Below are 9,005 nucleotides of genomic sequence, written 5' to 3' on the forward strand. Positions count from 1 at the left end.
TTCCACTCCACCTCCTTGTGTTCCCTCTCTGGCTGTGTTTCTCTCTGTCAAATACAAAACAAAAACAAAAGCAAAAAAAAAACCTTTAAAAAAAAAAAAAGATACCTGGGCGCTCTGTTTCCAGAAAGGAAACTAGTTTGATTATTCTTTCAACAAACATTTGTTAAATTACAAAGCTAAAGAAGCTCTCTGCCTCTTCTCCATTGCTTTAAAGTTTAAAGCTTAGTCTAATAGAGGAGAAATGAAGTGAACAAAAAAAAAAATCACACGTCAGTGTCTTCCTAGTTCTCTACTGCCCTAACACTGGCCTCCACCAACACCACCCATTTTTTGACACCCCTAACACTACCATGACCACCTCTGCCATTACAAAGCAATCTTAAAAAGGTTTGCTATATTTGCCCTACAGGAAAGTCTACAAGAATTGGAGAAATCTTGGGCGCCTGGGTGGCTCAGTTGGTTAAGCGACTGCCTTCGGCTCAGGTCATGATCCTGGAGTCCCTGGATCAAGTCCCACATCAGGCTCCCTGCTCGGCAGGGAGCCTGCTTCTGCCTCTGACCCTCCCCCCTCTCATGTGCTCTCTCTCTCTCATTCTCTCTGTCTCAAATAAATAAATAAAATCTTTAAAAAAAAAAAAAAGAATTGGAGAAATCTTGATTCATTCCTTCTCAATGATCTGCAAAATTACACAATATTGTCCTGACTTGTCACATTAACCAAGTTACCAGTTTCTTCCATAGGTAGCATTTGGTAAAGACAACAAATATGCCTAGAATACCTATGCTCAGGTTCTGCTTTCACTTGCAAGTACACACACACATATGAACACATGGCCTAACAGTAACTAGGAGAAAGGCAGAATTTGTATTTAATTTTATTTTTAGACAGAGATTGCAAGAGGATATACTCATAGCTATGGCTGATTTGACTAATAAAAATGACTGCAATAATTCTGACAGAGCAACAAAAATATCTCATGAGTTTTGTGCACACACATAGATTATGGCCAAGAAAACAGAGTAATAGGATGTTGGAATTGAAGTGTCTCAGAAGTCACTAGTCCAGAGGCACCTGGGTGGCTCAGTTGGTTAAATGTCTGCCTTTGGCTCAGGTCATGAGCCCGGGGTCCTGGGATAGAACCCCGTGTTGGGCTCCGTGCTCAACGGGGGGCCTGCTTCTCCCTCTCCCTCTGCCTGCCCCACTCCCTGCCCCACTCTTGCTCTCTTTTTCAGATAAATAAATAAAATCTTTTTTTAAAAAGTCACTAGTCCAAATCTCTCATTTTACTGATGAGGAAGTTTAGGTCTCTGGCTGTGTCAGGAAAAATTCGGAAGACATTTAAATGGGAAAAAAAATTACTTGCACACCCTTCTAGGTTGTCCAGTTCTACAGGGGTCTGAGACCAGTGTTTGAGCTATTTTATAACGCTGTAAGTCTTAGAAAACTTACAGTAACACAAATTATTCTTGTCCATAGAAATGCAAATGGATATTTTCATGTAGAATGCAATTGATTGTGGCCCTGTGGATTATTGACCAGTTTTTTAATCTATTTGCAAATTTATTTCAACATTCCTAATAACATGTGTGCACATGCACACACATGTGTGTGCTTTTGAACCAGTTTTTTTTTTTTTTATCTTACTGGCTCTCTCATTCATTAATGTGTTAAGTAAAATCACAACCACCAGCTTAGTTCCCCATTTAGCATATCAAGGAACAGACTTGGCTAAATATGGTTTTATTTTATGGAGTTTTACTTTAGGAGGTCCAGATATCAAAAGGGAGGGGAAAAGCTTGCTTCTTTTGTCCCCAGATGATTGTGGAAAAAGAAAGGAGATAGAGGCAGGATGGGGAATAGCCAGATGCAGGCCCCAATGTGTTACAGAAGAGAAAAGAAATGAATATCTGGGTCTTGTTATAAATGTGATTACCTGAATTCAGCCCAGTCGTACTGAAGCACTCTGTGATTTTGAGCCTCATGTGCACTCAGGTTTGAAAATCACTGTTCTAGAGTCACAAAAATACTTTGAGACTATTAAAAAGGAAGGGAAAACATGAGTTAAACAAGGCAAGAAAAGAAAGCTCTACAACACTGATCTAGTTCAAATTTTAATAGGGAATGGCCCATAGAAAACTATACCTTGTATCTTTGGGGGAATGGCTTCAAATGTGAGTATAGTTTTGGCAGGATTATTTTGTATTTCATTTAAAGAGACTACCAGAGAGTGTTTTCGTATGGTTCTCCAAGCACAGTAAAGACTTTGCCTTCGATTCTATTTTGAATGATAGCTGCCGAATCCCTCCCAAGCAGCTCCTGCTTCAGAGGGAAGAATTAAAGTCAGAATCCTTCTCTAATGGGGATCTGTTCATTTTTACAATCAGCAACAACAACAATATGTTATTTTGTTTGTTTGATGTTTCAGAACTTAAAATGCCAATTCTAAGAGAGAAGATGCCCAAACTTCACCGATTTTGCAGAAGCCAAACAAACTCTTCCATGACAGAACACAGCGTTATCCTTACAGAAAAATGCAAGGTGGCAAACTGTGTGTGGGGCACAGGGCCTCCCCACGGCTTTTGGGGCCAGATAGACTTGAGCTCTGGAGCACCCTGATGTGGTCTTAAAGGTTCTAAAAATATCAGTGTAACTCAATTAATTAGATTAGAGAGGACTTGGACCTCGGCATAATTTAACACTTTCTTGCCTCTCACGTCTGAGTATGTGCATCAAGACTAGTTCAAATACTGGGAAACTAAAATAGATTCTATTAAGTTGTTTAAAAAAAACCCCAACAAACCCTTAACTGTTTCATGAGAAGCAAAGAAAAAGAGGCACTCTTAAAGCAAAGTATTGAAATACAGCTTCTGCAAAACTGTCTTTGGGCTTGGTAAGGTTAACCCTGGTGATTGCACTCTATCCCACCTAGCAATAACCTCAGTTCCTACATGTGCCCTGTGCTTGTCACCAAAGGTGCTGTAAAGACAAATAAGCCATGGCCCTCCAGGAATCCTTATATTAGTTTAATAGGAATATTGATAAGTTATGGAACTATTAAAGATACTCTTCTCAGTAACAGCAGATATTAAAGTTGCAGGAATAAAATATATTGCTGGTCAGGCTAAAGCTACATTTAAAGCTATATTTGTGGAAGAACTAAGGTCAAGTCTCAATATTGTAATTTAGGTATCTCTTAGATGACGTGTCACAAAGTTGATTTATAGCTGTAGCTCATGATCAAGTCATCCAGTGATTCCTCTTGAGTGAACCAAATCTGACTGAAGAATAGACCCTAGACAGTGAGACTGCTTGTAAAAGAAATGAATGAATACTTTCCATTATAAACTTTTGACATCAGTGTTAACAGAATTCAGTAAGTACATGACCTGAAATATCTATAGATGACTTAACCACTTAAGCAACAACTTAATTCAGACTCTGGAAGTATTGCCCACCACCCACCTTTGCTCACAGGATTCAGGTAATATAATATAGATTTGAAAAATCACTCTGAACAAAGTATGGAGCTAAATATTCATTAGACTACATCTCAGGGATATGGAGATCCTAGTTGTTCAAATGGCAATAAAACTAGCAAAGTTGTATTATTATAGAAAATCTACTGCATTTGTAGCAGGGCCCTCTATTATGTACTAATAACATGGAAATTAACTCTCCTTGTAGTGTGTTAAAAAAAGCAAACACTGGGAATAGAGGATTAAACAAAATTAAAAATATTATTTTGCTGCAGATCTTTTGGGAGTCTTAATATGCCAGTATCTCTTAATAGAGCAGGAGATAAGATATGCAGAATTTCCCAGATATATTTGACTATTGTATTAAGATTAAGTTTAACTAGGAGTGACTGAAGAAATCTAAAATATAAGTGTCTTAGTGTCTTAAACGAGACAAAACTTTATTTTTTTCTTAAGTAAAATTCCACAGATACATAGTCTGGAGCAACTTTGACTCTTTAGGGTATCATGGCTCAATCTTCCATTGTTAAGACCACCTCATGGTTCCATGTGGCTGCTCTAGCTCCAACCAATACATCCACAATCCATCCAGCAGGAAGGAGGAAATGAAAAGAAGAGAATCCCCTAACCTATTAAGGATACTTCCTAGATGTTATAAAGTGACTTTTGATTATATCCTATTGACAGGAACTTAGTTCTGTGACCTTACCTACTTGAAAAACAGGGTTAAAAATGTAGTCTTTATTCTGTGTAGCCACGTGCCTGGTTAAAAATTCTATTTTTGTGGGAGAGGAGGAGAGGACCATGAACAATCTTTGCCACAACCATGAAACTATTTCATGGAGCATGTCACAAAATAAAGTTGTGAAAGTGTTGGTTTAAATTAATTACTTTTTAAAAAGATTTTACTTATTTATTGGAGAGAGAGAGTGCAAGAGAGAGAGCACGAGATGGGGAGGGGAGCGGGAGAGGGAGAAGCAGATTCCCTCTTGAGCAGGGAGCCTGAGACTAGACGTGGAGCTCCATCCCAGGATCCTGGGATCATGAGCTGAAGGCAGACGCTTAACTGACTGAGTGACCCAGGCGCCCCTATTACTTTTGACAGTATTTTCTCAACTGCTAAGGATCTATGTCCAAGGGAATTCATTGGAAGAGTCTGAGAACTAGCAATGGCAAACTGATTTACTAAGTCATTCAATTCTTACAGGAACCAGAAGCATAAAAGGAAGAATTAATGCTATTTCATTTGAATCTAGCCACTGCAATAATTTATTTGAAAATTTAATGTTTCTTAACTGCCAAGAAGTCATCTCTTTGAGATGTAATTGTCAAAAAAGACAGAAACCTTATTTCCCAGTTTCTGTGGGAAAGTAGGAGTTTACATGAGTGGGAACCTTGCTCCAAATTACAAAATGACCTCTTGTCATAAAGATATGACAAGTCTGTTTTCCTTTGGATAGAGCCAATTAACTAACATAGATGGTCACCCCAATTACCAGATGTAAATTTAGGGTGAACTCTGTGTGACAAATAGTACTGTCAAGTCTTCTTATTTAAGAACTGATTAGTGTTTATCTTGACAACTTTTATGGAATGAATTCTATCTGCCTGGCTATATAAAAAGATGTGATTTTTTTCTGCTTTTGCAATCTTTTAGTGGATTGCTTGAGATGCGCATCACATTCTGGTTTAACGCTCATTCAATATAGAACTTTTCTCCCCCTTCTATTTTTGTGGAGAATTTCTCTTGGTTGGCAGGAGATTTTTTTAAATTTATAGTTCCCCAACATTGTCCTCAAGCTCATTTACACCATATTACTTAGCATATTCTCTATTGCAAGTAACAGACTGCTGTAATTTGACATTGACCTAGAGCCTAACAAGCCCTTTCTTAGTTGGTGTGGCTAAGGCGAACATTCACTTAAAGGAAAAAGATTTTCTTCAAGAGATTTAGTCGACATTCCATGCTTCCAAATTCTTGAGGGTTGAGCTCTGTGTTCACCACAGACTCAGTGAGATTCTTATTATGTCTTTTGTGACGACAAAACCAGCTGCATTGCCGGATACAGGCTGTGGACCACAAAGATAAGAAGCCCCCATTAGCCTTTAGAGTATTTGTTGCCTTGGGGGCCATAACACAATAAACTGGGTGGCTTAAAACAACAAAAGTTATTGCCTCACAGTTGTGGAGTCTATAAGTCTGAAATCAGTGTCAACAGGCCTGCATTCCCTTTGAAACCTGTAAGGGGCTAAATCAAAATTGATTGGGAAGGAACAACATAGATGAAGGAAAGTGGGGTTGACAAATAGAGCAAAAAAACAAAACCAGACACAGCTAGAAAAATCACCTTAAAAAATTAAAAAGAAAATTCAACAGTGCACAGTAACACAGGAGTTGTTAAATAGCCTTCTGATAATCAGAAAAACGAAATTCACATAAAAATAAGTAACAGAAATGTGTCAAGGCCAAAACCCATACAAAGGTATTATGTGTTTTCAATAAAAAGTCCTATTTGAGAATTTTTCACATCTTGTGAGGATGAGTTAAATTACAGTTTTTGCCACCTTAAAATTTTATGAGAAAAGGAAAAAGTGCAAAATCTTGATAAATTACTTTTAATTTTGATATAACAAAGAATGTAAAGAGAAAGGAAAATGGGATATATTGTAAAAAATATTTAAAACATTTTCATTTCACTAATCATCTTTCAATTTGTGACTGCTAAAATTATTATATTAATTTTTACAATTATTTTCAGATATATTCTTGACGCCTACTTTTTTCTCTTACGGCAGTATTTGGGTTTGGCTTTGATTTCAGCCAAATACTGATTTTAACTCCTGGCTTATTAGCATTTGGAAAAAATATGTATCAGTGCATCTCAATCCTGTAAGGTTTTTGGCCTGGATGACAAAAAGAGAACATGGATTCTCAGTGGGTTGCTTACTCCCAAAAGATGAATGAGAGAAAGAGTTGGGCTGTGCATCCTCAACCTCTCTTTCTAGACTCATCGATCAGATTAAGTCCTTATCAATTATTTATTGCTGTTTAAAATCCACCTGAAAACTTAGCGCTTTTAAAACAACAACAATTTTATATGTTCACAATACCATGGGCTGTGCCTGCTTCAGCAACACATAACTAAAATCGGAACAACACGGAGAAGATTAGCAGGGCCGCTGTGCAAGGATGACATACAAATTCATGAAACATTCTATATTGTTAAGCAGTCAATTCATCAAGAAGATATAATAATTGTAAATATATGCACTCAATGTCAGAGCACCTAAATATATTAAGCAAATAGTAACAATTCTGCAGGGAGAATTTGATAATACAATAATAGTGGGGGACTTCAATACCCTATTTCAGCAATGGATAGATCATCCAGAGAGAATATAAAAAAGAAAATGTTGAACTTGAAACATACATTGGACCAAATGGACCTAACAGACATATACAGAACATTCTGTCCATCAGCAGCAGAATACACATTCTTCTCAACTGCACACAGAACATTCTCTAGGATAGATCATATGGTAGGCCACAGAGCACATCTTAGTAAATTAAGAAGATTGAAATCATAGAAAGTATCTTTTCCAACCACAAGAGTATAACTAGAAATCAACAACAAGAGGAAAGTTGGAAATTTACCAAGCATGTGGAAACTAAAGAACACACTCCTGAACAATCCATGGGTCAAAGAAGAAATAAAAAGTAAATTTTAAAAATGTCAAAACAAATGAAAATGGAAACACATGGAATACTGCACAAGCAGTTCTGAGAGAAAGTTTATAGCAATAAATGCATATGCTAAGAAAATAGGAAGATCTCAAACAACCTAACTTTATGCCTCCAGGAACTAGAAAAAGAAGAACAAACTAAGCCCAAGTTGGAGAAGGAAGGTAATAACAAAGATGAGAGCAGAAACAAATAAAATACAGACCAGAAAAACACTAGAAAAAACCAATGAAACTAAGCTGGTTTTTTAAAAAGATAAACACAAAATTGGGAAATCTTTAGCTAGACCAACTAAGAATAAAAAAGAGAAACTCAAATAAAATCAGAAATGAAACAGGAGACATTACAACTGGTATTACAGAAATAAATAGCATCATAAGTGACTACTATGAGCAATTATAGACCAAAAAATTAGATAAATCAGAAGAAATGGATAAATTCCTAGAAACATACAACCTACCAAGACTGAATCAGGAAGAAATAGAAAATCTTAATAGACTAATAATAAGTAAGGAGATTGCATTGGTAATCAAAAACCTCCCAACACAGGAAAGCCCAGGAGCAGATAGCTTCACTGATAAAGTTCTACCAAATATTAAAAGAATAATTAACAACAATCCTTTTCAAACTCTTCCAAAAAAATTGAACGGGAAGGAACACTTTCATTCATCTTCATTTTATGAGGCCAGCATTACCCTAACACCAAAATCCAGATAAGTATACTACAAACAACAACAACAAAAGCAACAGCAACAACAAAACCCTATAGAATGATATTCCTAATGAATATAAATGCAAAAACTCTCAAAAAAATATTAGTGAACTGAATTCAACAACACATTAAGTGTTTTATTCCTGGGATGCAAGAATGTTTCAACATACACAAATCAATAAATGTGACACAGTACATTAAATAGGATAAAAGATAAAAGCCATGTGATCATTTCAATAGATGCAGAAAAAGCATTTGACAACATACAACATCTTTTCATGATAAAAACCTTCAACAAATTGGATATAGATGAAACACATCTTAACATCATAAAAGCCATATGTGACAAACACACAGCTAACATTATACTCAATGGTGGAAGATTGAAAGCTTTTTCTCTAAGATCAGGAACAAGACCAGAGTTCCCACTCTCACCACTCCCATTTAAAAATAGTACTGGAAGTCCTTCCTCAAGTAATCAGGCAAGATATAGAAATAAAAGGCATCCAAATAGGAAAGGAAGAAGTAAAATTTTTATTATTTGCAGATGATATAATCTTATGTGTAGGAAATACTAAAAACTCAACCAAAAACTACCAGAACTAATCAATGAATTCAATCAAGTTTCAGGATATAAAATCAACATACAGAAATCAATTGTGAATTGTGTAGGACTGTTGCATCACAGACCTGTACCTCTGAAACAAATAATACATTATATGTTAAAAAAAAGAAGATGGTAGGAAGGGAAAAATGAAGGGGGGGAAATCGGAGGGGGAGATGAACCATGAGAGACTATGGACTCTGAGAAACAAACTGAGGGTTCTAGAGGGGAGGGGGTGGGAGGATGGGTTAGTCTGGTGATGGGTATTAAAGAGGGCACGTATTGAATGGAGCAGTGGGTGTTACACGCATACACAAACAACGAATCATGGAACACTACATCAAAAACTAATGATGTAATGTATGGTGATTAACATAACATAATAAAATAAAATTTAAAAAAAGACAAAAAAAGAAATCAATTTTGTTTTTATATGCTAATAACAAAATGTCTGAAAAAGAAATAAAACT

General features: G+C 36.2%; 1 non-coding gene across 1 annotated transcript; it reads left to right on the plus strand.

Annotated features, from left to right (window-relative positions):
- Positions 1–6,595: 6,595 nt before the first annotated feature.
- LOC123324179 lies at positions 6,596–6,702 on the plus strand. The gene has a single exon (XR_006539669.1). It is a non-coding gene; the product is annotated as a U6 spliceosomal RNA (small nuclear RNA).
- Positions 6,703–9,005: the final 2,303 nt, after the last annotated feature.

This window comes from Neomonachus schauinslandi, chromosome 2 (genome assembly GCF_002201575.2).
Source record: "Neomonachus schauinslandi chromosome 2, ASM220157v2, whole genome shotgun sequence".
Classification (NCBI taxonomy): Eukaryota; Metazoa; Chordata; class Mammalia; order Carnivora; family Phocidae; genus Neomonachus; species Neomonachus schauinslandi.